Here is a 12,283-nt window from a genome sequence, read left to right on the forward strand (position 1 = left end):
CAAGATACAGGCGTTCTTCCTAACTCGGTTGCTGGAGTGGAAGGAAACTGCTCAGGGATTTCTCCATGAGGCCAATGGTGAAAGGAGTTTTTACAGAAAAAAAATATTCCAAAACATGCATCCTGTTAAAAACAAGGCACTAAAGTAATACTGCAAAAAAAATGTGGCAAAGCAATTCACTTTTTGTCCTGAATACAAAGTGTTATGTTTGGGTCAAATCCAATACAACACATTACTGAGTACCACTATATATTTTCAAGCATAGTGGTGGTTTCATCATGTTATGGGTATGCTTGTAATCGTTAAAGACTAGGTCATTTTTCAGGATAAAAAAATAAACGGAATGGAGCTAAGCACAGGTCAAATCCTACAGGAAATCTGGTTCAGTCTGCTTTCCACCATACACTGGGAGATGAATTCACCTTTCAGCAGGACAATAAATTAAAACACAAGGCCAAATCTACACTGGAGTTACTTACCAAGAATACAGTGATTGTTCCCTGAGTTGCAGAGTTACAGATTTGTCTTGAAACTACTTGAAAATCTATGGCAAGAACTGAAAATGGATGTCTAGCAATGATCAACAGCCAATTTGACAGAGATTGAATCATTTTGAAAAGAATAATGGGACAATGTTGCGCAATCCAGGTGTGGAAAGCTCTTAGAGATTTACGCAGAAAGAATCACAACTGTAATTGCTGCCAATGGTGCTTCTACAAAGTATTGACTCAGGGTTGTGAATATTTATGTAAAATAGCTATTTCTGTATTTCAGTTTTGATACATTTGCAAAAATGTCTCAAAACATGTTTTGACTGTGTCATTATGGGGTATTGTGTGTAGATGGGTGAGAGTTTTTATTTATTTAATCCACTTTGAATTCAGGCTGTAACACAACATTAAGTCAAGGGTTATGAATACTTTCTGATTGCACTGTAGAGCATAACAGGATTGACACATTAACCATTTGTGGGGCATTTAATCTCTGAACAGTGCCTGAAAGGCAGCACTGTCTCCCAGGCTGCGCTGTCCCCCAGGCTGTGTGCCACCCCCAAGACCAGAGCCAATTGCATGCAAGGAACAACGATCCATTGAGCCACATTCAAACAGATCCAGACTGGTTTGTTGTAGATGAGCAATCTTTTTATGTTTGTTAGCTAGCTAGCAGGGCTGCTTTTCAAGCTCACTTAGCTAGCTAGTCTTGCGAGCTAGTTAGCTAGGTTGTCTTGTTAGCTAGCTAGAAAGCTAGCTAGTTATCTATGCTGGTTGTTAGCTTGCCTAACTAATATGTGTATAATTATAAGGGACACTTCATGTTTTGAGGATAATATTTACAGAGCTCCATTCCTGACAGGCTGATCAGATTAGCTTTCAGCCTCAGAGCTTGATCAGATTCAATATCAGCTTCAGAAGCTTATAAATCCGGATGCTGTCTTGTAGGCTGTTTCATGAGCAACGCGCCTAAGTCAAAGTGCCTTATAGGCTGATGCATATGATCCAGTGGCTGAGCTGTATTAATGCCAGTCTGATCAGATTCAATATCAGTCTCGAATACTCAGGATGGATGCTGCCTTGTAGGCTGTTTCATGAGAAAAGCTTCTTGCGGGCATACAGTATTAGCTATCAATGTGCCTTACAGGCTGATGCATATGATCCTGTGGGTGAGCTCTATAGCTTCCTAGGCTCATCAGATTCAATAGAAGCCTCAGAGGCTGATAAATCAAGATGCTGCCTCGTAGGCTGTTTGATGAGCAAAGCTCCTCACAGGCATATTAACAGTCAGTGCCTTATAGGCTGGTGTATATGATCCAGTGGGTGATCTCTATTCTTGCCAGGCTGATCAGATTCAATAGCAGCCTCAGAGGCTCATAAATTAGGATGATGCCTTGTAGGCTTTGTCATGAGCCAATTTTGTGTCTATCCATATGAATTGGGTCAAGAGTGCTACCTGACCTTCATTGTAGTCCTTCTTCAATCAATGATTGGATGTACTACTTTGTTTCACTAATGCTTTTGTCCTTGTCTAATTAGATGTGTGATGGTTGACCGTGACATTAAATAAATCAAGTAAATCAATTCAGTCCACAGTGTAACTTTTCTGGTTCCATGTACTACAAGTAAGTGTCATGAACATATCTGACAGCCTCCTTTCAAAATTCAGCATCACAATGATTAATTGAAATATTTACATATGAACATGCTTGCCAGGCTAATTGGCATGCTAATTGGTTTACATAGGACTACAGTGATTGCCATTTGGAATTGAAAGGGTCATTTAGTCCTAAAAAGGTAAGCGTAACAAGAAATAGTAACAGGCTACACACCATTGGCTGATAAGACAAGACTTCTTAGGGATCCATCAGCAGGGAACGCTGTGATAAGAGGAATGGTGTCACTGAAGCATTGCAGTACAGTAAGTCACGCATCTGATATTGTGTAACATAATATTGATTCAACTTCGTCCTGATGTAAACATATTGCACATCCTTCTACTAGTACATAATAGCCCTGACACATAATTCTGAAGAATGAGGTTGAACAAATGTTTACCTCTCTCAAATTCATAGTCATTGGAGAAATTCTCACCAATGACGAGACAAATCCAGCTGTGATTGTAACTAATTCAGCAGAAGGTCATATGTCAAATAAGTGCCCAAAATACTTTTAATTTTTTTTTAACCTTTATTTAACCAGGCAAGTCAGTTAAGAAAATATTCTTATTTTCAATGACAGCCTGGGAACAGTGGGTTAACTGCCTGTTCAGGGGCAGAACGACAGCTCGGGGGTTTGAACTCACAACCTTGCGGCTACTAGTCCAACGCTCTAATTTAAAAAACGCTCCAATTTAAAAAATACATAAGCGATTTGAGCAGTTGGTGTGATGGTGCTGATTACAAGCCCTCATTAATTCAACTGTTAAACGTGCACCAGCTTGTCTTCGGAAGTTTCGCGACAGGATGTAGAATTCACAGGAGGTTGGTGGCACCTTAATTGGGGAGGATGTGCTCGTGGTAACGGCTGGAGCAGAATCAGTGGAATGCTATCAAATATATCAAACAACATGGTTTCCATGTGTTTGATGCCAATCCATTTGCTCTGTTCCAGCCATTATTAGAAGCCATCCTCCCCACAGCAGTCTCCACTGGTAGATAGGGGAAAACTGAGAGGCTCCACAACTAAACGTATACAGTTGTCCAGCATTCAGTCCATTTAGGCTTTGTCAGTGCTGTGCTGATGCTGCAATGTCAACCAGAACAGAAAACATGGGTGCATGTTTCAGTAAACTGTCGATTTTCCCAAAAATAATTCAATGAATGTTATTGTCCAACAATACAAGGTTTCAATCCAGAGAAGGTACATTTACCGTAGATGCATGGACAACCAAGTTATTTGATGCTATTCTATCTCACTCGCCATGTTCTTTGGGTGATAAACGTTCTGCCTGAGGGGGAGCGGTCCAGAATGAGAGCTGAGGGGGTAAAGCAGCAGAGCTTGACCTGTGGCAGAATGGATAACATGTATTTGTGTTAAAGTTGATGTGTCTCTATTCTTGTTCATATTTGCCATTTCATCCACTAGAAAGCGAAGGCAGAGCCTGCAGCGCCCCAGTCGAAGGGGAGGGGACAAGGCAGAGGGGAGAGAAGGGGAATGACTAGTTGCCCAGAAAGAGCAGAGAGGACTCAGAGTACGTAAACTCTCCTTTGGACAAGCTGCTGGAAACCAACTACATTAGAGGAGAGGGTTTTTATATTAGCAGAGCAAAGCAGTTTTATTTTTAAGTCAACGTGGCTGGCGAAGTACCGACAAGACAACTATAAAAAATCTGACAATTTTGTGAGGTGACGAAACCCCTCTTTCTAGAAGCATGAAAAAAATCTGTATTAGAACACTATCCGCAAACACCACTTACAGTATGTTCATCTGTCCTGTCGTGCTTCTCTTCAGGCGTATGTCCTAGCCCCAAACCCAGACCAGCCTGAGGACTTACCTGTCTTAGGTGTGGGGAGATTAGTTTTCTTATCAAGACTACAAAGGATTCCCCCTGTTTACATTTGCCTCCTGGTGAAATGGGTTGCACTTGAACTCTTATTTAAGCACTGCTGGGTTTTTTTTTTGCTATTCCAACACACTGGCTATTGTGTACATTTTGGTGTTATTTCTCCTCCCGGCTTGTGTTCTGATAGAAGCACTGTGGAGGCAATGTTGAATTAGACCTGTGACAATAGATGCACTGTTGAAGATGCCTTGATAAGCTCCTTTCCTGAGGACGGCTCACCTCTCACAGTTCTGGGCGACTTTAACCTCCCCACGTCTACCTTTGACTCATTCCTCTCTGCCTCCTTCTTTCCACTCCTCTCCTCTTTTGACCTCACCCTCTCACCTTCCCCCCCTACTCACAAGGCAGGCAATACGCTTGACCTCATCTTTACTAGATGCTGTTCTTCCACTAACCTCATTGCAACTCCCCTCCAAGTCTCCGACCACTACCTTGTATCCTTTTCCCTCTCGCTCTCATCCAATACTTCCCACACTGCCCCTACTCGGATGGTATTGCGCCGTCCCAACCTTCGCTCTCTCTCCCCCGCTACTCTCTCCTCTTCCATCCTATCATCTCTTCCCTCTGCTCAAACCTCCTCAACCCTCCTCTCCTCCCTTACTGCATCCTTTGACTCTCTATGTCCCCTATCCTCCAGGCCGGCTCGGTCCTCCCCTCCCGCCTCCGTGGCTCGACGACTCATTGCGAGCTCACAGAACAGGGCTCCGGGCAGCCGAGCGGAAATGGAGGAAAACCCGCCTCCCTGCGGACCTGGCATCCTTTCACTCCCTCCTCTCTACATTTTCCTCCTCTGTCTCTGCTGCTAAAGCCACTTTCTACCATTCTAAATTCCAAGCATCTGCCTCTAACCCTAGGAAGCTCTTTGCCACCTTCTCCTCCCTCCTGAATCCCCCCTCCTCCCTCCTCTCTGCAGATGACTTCGTCAACCATTTTGAAAAGAAGGTCGATGACATCCGATCCTCGTTTGCTAAGTCAAACGACACCGCTGGTTCTGCTCACACTGCCCTACCCTATGCTCTGACCTCTTTCTCCTCTCTCTCCAGATGAAATCTCGACGGCCGGCCGCCCAACAACCTGCCCGCTTGACCCTATCCCCTCCTCTCTTCTCCAGACCATTTCCGGAGACCTTCTCCCTTACCTCACCTCGCTCATCAACTCATCCCTGACCGCTGGCTACGTCCCTCCCGTCTTCAAGAGAGCGAGAGTTGCACCCCTTCTGAAAAAAACCTACACTCGATCCCTCCGATGTCAACAACTACAGACCAGTATCCCTTCTCTCTTTTCTCTCCAAAACTCTTGAGCGTGCCGTCCTTGGCCAGCTCTACCGCTATCTCTCTCAGAATGACCTTCTTGATCCAAATCAGTCAGGTTTCAAGACTAGTCATTCAACTGAGACTGCTCTTCTCTGTATCACGGAGGCGCTCCGCACTGCTAAAGCTAACTCTCTCTCCTCTGCTCTCATCCTTCTAGACCTATCGGCTGCCTTCGATACTGTGAACCATCAGATCCTCCTCTCCACCCTCTCCGAGTTGGGCATCTCCGGCACGCTTGATTGCGTCCTACCTGACAGGTCGCTCCTACCAGGTGGCGTGGCGAGAATCTGTCTCCTCACCACGCGCTCTCACCACTGGTGTCCCCAGGGCTCTGTTCTAGGCCCTCTCTTATTCTCGCTATACACCAAGTCACTTGGCTCTGTCATAACCTCACATGGTCTCTCCTATCATTGCTATGCAGACGACACACAATTAATCTTCTCCTTTCCCCTTCTGATGACCAGGTGGCTCGCATCTCTGCATGTCTGGCAGACATATCAGTGTGGATGACGGATCACCACCTCAAGCTGAACCTCAGCAAGACGGAGCTCCTCTTCCTCCCGGGAAGGACTGCCCGTTCCATGATCTCGCCATCACGGTTGACAACTCCATTGTGTCCTCCTCCCAGAGCGCTAAGAACCTTGGCGTGATCCTGGACAACACCCTGACGTTCTCAACTAACATCAAGGCGGTGTCCCGTTCCTGTAGGTTCATGCTCTACAACATCCGCAGAGTACGACCCTGCCTCACACAGGAAGCGGCGCAGGTCCTAATCCAGGCACTTGTCATCTCCCGTCTTGACTACTGCAACTCGCTGTTGGCTGGGCTCCCTGCCTGTGCCATTAAACCCCTACAACTCATCCAGAACGCCGCAGCCCGTCTGGTGTTCAACCTTCCCAAGTTCTCTCACGTCACCCCGCTGCTCTCTCCACTGGCTTCCAGTTGAAGCTCGCATCCGCTACAAGACCATGGTGCTCGCCTACGGAGCTGTGAGGGGAACGGCACCTCAGTACCTCCAGGCCCTGATCAGGCCCTACACCCAAACAAGGGCACTGCGTTCATCCACCTCTGGCCTGCTCGCCTCCCTACCACTGAGGAAGTACAGTTCCCGCTCAGCCCAGTCAAAACTGTTCGCTGCTCTGGCCCCCAATGGTGGAACAAACTCCTCACGACGCCAGGACAGCGGAGTCAATCACCACCTTCCGGAGACACCTGAAACCCCACCTCTTCAAGGAATACCTAGGATAGGGTAAGTAAGGGTAAGTAATCCTTCTCACTCCCCCCAACAAGAGTTAGATGCAAGTGGCTGTTCCACTGGTTGTCATAGGTGTTTGCATCAATTTGTAAGTCGCTCTGGATAAGAGCGTCTGCTAAATGACTTAAATGTAAATGTAAAGATGATGGCTTGTCTCGTCTTACTCTAGCGTCATTTATATCTGGTGCTAACATGGGTGTTTTGTCCTGACCTTGTCCATATCCTGATTGAGCCCATATTTCTAGTCCCTCTTTTAAGAAATGAAAACAAAATCTACATTTTCACAAACTGTAAGTAGACTGGGCTCCTGTAGAACTCCTGTAGAATTCCAGAACCCCCGGCTCAGCATAGTAGAGGAGCTCCAACTTTGGGTATGGAGTGACTGAAGGGACCAAATGCACACAGTTACACCCAGGCAGAGAGAAATGGGACACACAGATCATTCACAGCAAATCCTCAATAATACTACATCTGCTTCTTTTCATTAAAGACCCTAAAGAGAGATTAAACTCAACATGAAACAATTTCAAATATTCTACTGAGTTACAGTTCATATAAGGAAATCAGTAAATTGAAATAAATTCATTAGGCCCTAATCTATAGATTTCACATGACTGGGAATGCAGATATGCATCTGTTGGTCCCAGATTTTTAAATGGATCAGAAAACCAGTCAGTATCCGATGTGACCACCAACTTGCTCTTATGCAGCGCGACACATCTCCTTCACATAGAGTTGATCAGGCTGTTGATTGTGGCCTGTGGAATGTTGTCCCACTCCTCTTCAATGGCTCTGTGAAGTTGCTGGACATTGGTGGGAACTGGAACATGCTGTAGTACACGTCGATCCATGGCATCCCAAACATGCTCAACGGGTGACATGTCTGGTGACTATGCAGGCCATGAAAGAACTGGGACATTTTCAGCTTCCAGGAACTGTGTACAGCTCCTTGTGTCATGGGGCCATGCAATATCATGTTGAAACATGACGTAATGGCGGCAGATGAATGGCAAGACAATGCGCTTCAGGATCTCTTCCTGGGAATCTCTGTGCATTCAAATTGCCATCAATAAAATGCTATTATATTCATTGTCCGTAGCTTATACCTGCCCATAGCATAACCTCACCGCCACCATGGAGCACTCTGTTCACAAGGTTGACATCAGCAAACCGCTCACCCACACGACGCCCGTCTGCCATCTGCCCATCTGCCATCTGCCCGGTACAGTTGAAGAGCACACTTCTCCAGTGTGCCAGTGGCCATCAGAGGTGATCATTTCCCCACTGAAGTCGGTTACAACGCCGAACTGTAGTCAGGTCAAGACCCTGGTGAGGACGAAGAGCACACAGATGAGCTTCCCTGAGACGGTTTCTGACAGTTTGTGCTGAAATTCTTCAGTTGTGAAACCCCACAGTTTCATCAGCTGTCCAGGTGGCTGGTCTCAGACGATCCGGCAGGTGAAGAAGTCGGATGTGGATGTCATTGTTGGATGACTAACAAGACTATCTAGCCAAGTGAGCTTGCTAGCAGCCCTTCAAAAAGCTAACTAACAAACACAAAAAGATTATTAATCTACAACAACTCAATCTGAAATAATATCAGTGATACATCAGTATAAAGTAAAAAATGTGAAAGATGCTAGCCTAGCTATATTACATTATTTCCTCTAGGCTTCAGCTTTCTTGCGCTGTTTGAATGAGACTATATGGCTCGTTGTCCCTTACATGTGACTGCTCTGGTCCTGGGGGCGGAACGCAGCCTGGGAGACAGTACTGCCTGGCAGGCACTGTTCAGGCTTAAGTGAGTGCATTAACCCCACAGCGCATTAACCCCTCAGAAGCCTTTTTCCAATATGGCCGCCAAACAACTCAATGGGTCTTATTCGATACATTTTGCATGACCATACCTGTATGAAATGTAATTGTAGCCCAATAATATCTTAAAATGTTTATAGTGATGTCGAATACACAACCAAATGAGCCAGGTGTGCCAGATTTATAAACTTTAAAATCCATCATTTTGAATTTGAAATCAAATGTTTTATATGAGGCAACACAGAATGTCACCTTTTATTTGAGGTTATTTCATACATGTCTGTTTAACCATTTAGAAATGAAAGCACTTGATGTACACTACATGATCAAAAGTATTTGGACACCTGCTTGTCGAACTTCTCATTCCAATATCATGGACATTAATATGGAGTTGGTCCCCTCTTTGCTGCCATTACAGCCTCCACTCTTCTGGGAAGGTTTTCCACTAGATGTCGGAATGTTTGCTGCAGCGACTTGCTTCCATTCAGCCACAAGAGCATTAGTGAGGTCGAGCACTGATGTTTGGCGATTAGGCCTGGCTCGCAGTCGGCGTTCCAATTCATCCCAAAGGTGTAGGGTTGTGGATCAGGAAAGGTCCTTCCCCAAACTGTTGCCACACAGTTTAAAGCACAGAATAGTCTAGAATGTCATTGTATGCTGTAGTGTTAAGATTTTCCTTCACTGGAACTAAGGGGCTTGAACCATGAAAAACAGCCCCAGACCATTATTCCTCTTCCACCAAACTTTACAGTTCGCACTATGCATTGGGGCAGGTAACGTTCTCCTGGCATCCGCCAAATCCAGATTTGTCCGTCGGACTGCCAGATGGTGAAGTGTGATTCCTCACTCCAGCAAATGTGTTTCCACTGCTCCAATGGTGGCGGGCTTTACACCACTCCAGCCAACGCTTGGCATTGCGCATGGTGATCTTAGGCTTGTGTGCAGATGCTCGGCCATGGAAAACCATTTCATGGAGCTCCCGACGAACACAGTTCTTGTGCTGACGTTACGTCCAGAGGCAGTTTGGAAGTCGTAGTGAGTGTTGCAACCAAGGACAGGTGATTTCTTTTGTGCTACGAACTTCAGCACTTGGCCTGTCCCATTCTGTAAGCTTGTGTGGCCTACCACTTCACGGCCTAGACGTTTCGACTTCACAATAACACCACTTACAGTTGACCGGGGAAGCTCTTGCAGGGCAGAAATCTGACAAACTGACTTGTTGGAAAGGTGGCATCCTATGACGGTGCTACTTTGAAATTCACTTAGCTCTTCAGTAAGGCCATCCTACTGCCAATGTTTGTCTATGGAGATTGCATGGCTATGTGCTCGATTTTATACACCTGTCAGCAATGGGTGTGACTGAAATAGTATAATCCACTCATTTGAAGGGGTGTCCACATACTTTGTAAATATAGTGTATCTAGTGTCCCCCCCCCCATTTGAAGGTATCATAAGTGTTTGGACAAATTCATTTAAAGTGTATTACATGTAGTTAAAAGGTAGTATTTGGTCTCATATTGCCAGCACACATTGACTACATCAAGCTTTACAAACATTTTGGAGGCATTTGCTGTTCCTTTTGGTTGTGTTTTGGATTATGTTGTGCCCAATAGAAATGAACAGTAAATAATGGTTTGCGTCCTTTTTGAGGGACTTTATTGTAAATAAGAATATCATATGTTTCAGAACACTTCTACAGTAATGTGGATGCTACCATGATTATGAATATAAGGGGGCGGCAGCGTAGCCTAGTGGTTAGAGTGTTGGACTAGTAACTGGAAGGTTGCGAGTTCAAACCCCCGAGCTGACAAGGTACAAATCTGTCGTTCTGCCCCAGAACAGGCAGTTAACCCACTGTTCCCAGGCCGTCATTGAAAATAAGAATATGTTCTTAACTGACTTGCCTGGTAAAATAAAAATGAATATAAGTGAATTTGTCCAAATCCTTTTGACACCGTCACATCGGGGGACTAGATACTGTACATGAAGTGCATTCATTTCTAAATGTTAAAACAGGTATGAACATACCCTAAAATAAAAGGGCACATTCTTTAGTCTACTGTCGCCTCATGTAAAACATTTGATCTCAAACCTAAAATGTTTGAGTATAGAGCCAAATTAAAAGTTGTAGCTTCACTCTCCAAATAAATACGTACGGGAGTTTACATCATGAGAAGGTGATAGCTATTGCATTTCATAGCCTAGTCATGCTGTTATTCATGCTGCATTTGTTGAGGAAACACCTGACATATCTGGCCAGCAAATATACCACTTTGGCGTCTTGTCTTGTGTTTCGAGCTGAAGAGCAGAAAAAAACAAAGATATGAATCAAATGGGTGAGAGCTCAGCCTCCTCGTCGTTATTGATCCCCTGCTCAGGGAACAAGCCAGAATTCATTTGTTCTTTTTTTCCCCTCCTCGTTCCATACCTCCTCCAGGCCTCCAAAGGACTCTCCCATGTACCGTTACACTACACATTTGTGTTTACTAGCTAGACGACTCATACAGTGAAGTGCTATCCACTTAGTTTAATCTATTTCAGTACAACACATTCCTAATCACAGCCAGCGTATCTCAGTGGCGTGAGCTAGATTAGAATGGAAACATGCATTACTGTAATGATTGCATCTAATGCCTGTGTCTAGACTCTGGTTAGTCTTGTTAAGGTGTGTTTGTGTGTTCCCTCCTCACACCCAAAAACACCTGCAGAGACAGTGGACATAAATCCTTGGACTCACTGCTATCAACAACTACTCTAATAATTGGAACGGAAGTGCTTTTCGTTTTGTTGTGTTTTGATAAAATTAAGCCACCACATTAAGCCACCTGTGTCTACAAATAAAGACATGGAACTTTGTGTTTCACTTAAGTCCATGCAAGCGTTACCTCTTAGAAAAGCTTTGCTTTAGGTGGAGAAACCATCATGAATCATTTATCGTTTCAATAGTTTGATAGGCATGACCTACATAAATCTCGCAGACAAACACAACGGCGCAATGGCTGTGTTAGTTGGAAGGTAACACAGTGTGCAAAGCAGGCCCTGAAAAGGGTTGTAATCATGGCATAGTGACTGTGCTTTAAGTGCCCAAAAAGAATACAGAAGAACACTATCTTCATTACTGATTGATTGATCATCACTAGGTGGTAAATCAACAAAAGCCTCAGCAGATTCCTCTATGAGCAGACGTGAGTTTCTCTTCCCTCCCGAGCCCAATACCTCTCTGGCATTTCCTGGAGTACAGGGTGTCTCACAGAAGAATAGATGGTCTGCATTATAATGAACACAGGCTGACACCAGCTCATCCATCATTCCACCCAAGAAAATTATAGCAGTCCAGCGAGAGAGAGAAAGAGAGCGATAGACAATTCGAGCCACTTCCCCAAGCACTGCTGTGGCTCCAGGTCTTCTGATATCTCTGCAGGCTGTCGTCACCTTGTTGTTTTCTCGTATATTACCTACAAGGACCTGCCTGATTGTTTGGCCGTGTCAATTTATTACGGTGTAATATATTTTCATGTTCATCATACACAATTATGTTTGTAGTCGTTTCAGTATTTGTTCCATAATATTTGATGTGTTGTGACTGTTCTCCTTTTGTCGTATGTGCCGGGGTCCCGTTACCCTTCCTGGTTTATGGAGCACTGCTACTAATTAATATGATGCATGTCTGTGTTTGTGAGAAGAATGTAGCCCCCTCGCCAAGGTCCTATCTCCCCCTGCATGTGTCTACTGTGCCAAATATACTGTAATTCTCCATAATCTGGCATTATTTTCCGGCATATGCCGCTTCCGTGATTTTATGTGCTTTACACATGCCTCTGTAAAGCTCGAAAGCTTTGTCTTT

Source organism: Oncorhynchus keta, chromosome 6 (genome assembly GCF_023373465.1).
Source record: "Oncorhynchus keta strain PuntledgeMale-10-30-2019 chromosome 6, Oket_V2, whole genome shotgun sequence".
Taxonomy (NCBI): Eukaryota; Metazoa; Chordata; class Actinopteri; order Salmoniformes; family Salmonidae; genus Oncorhynchus; species Oncorhynchus keta.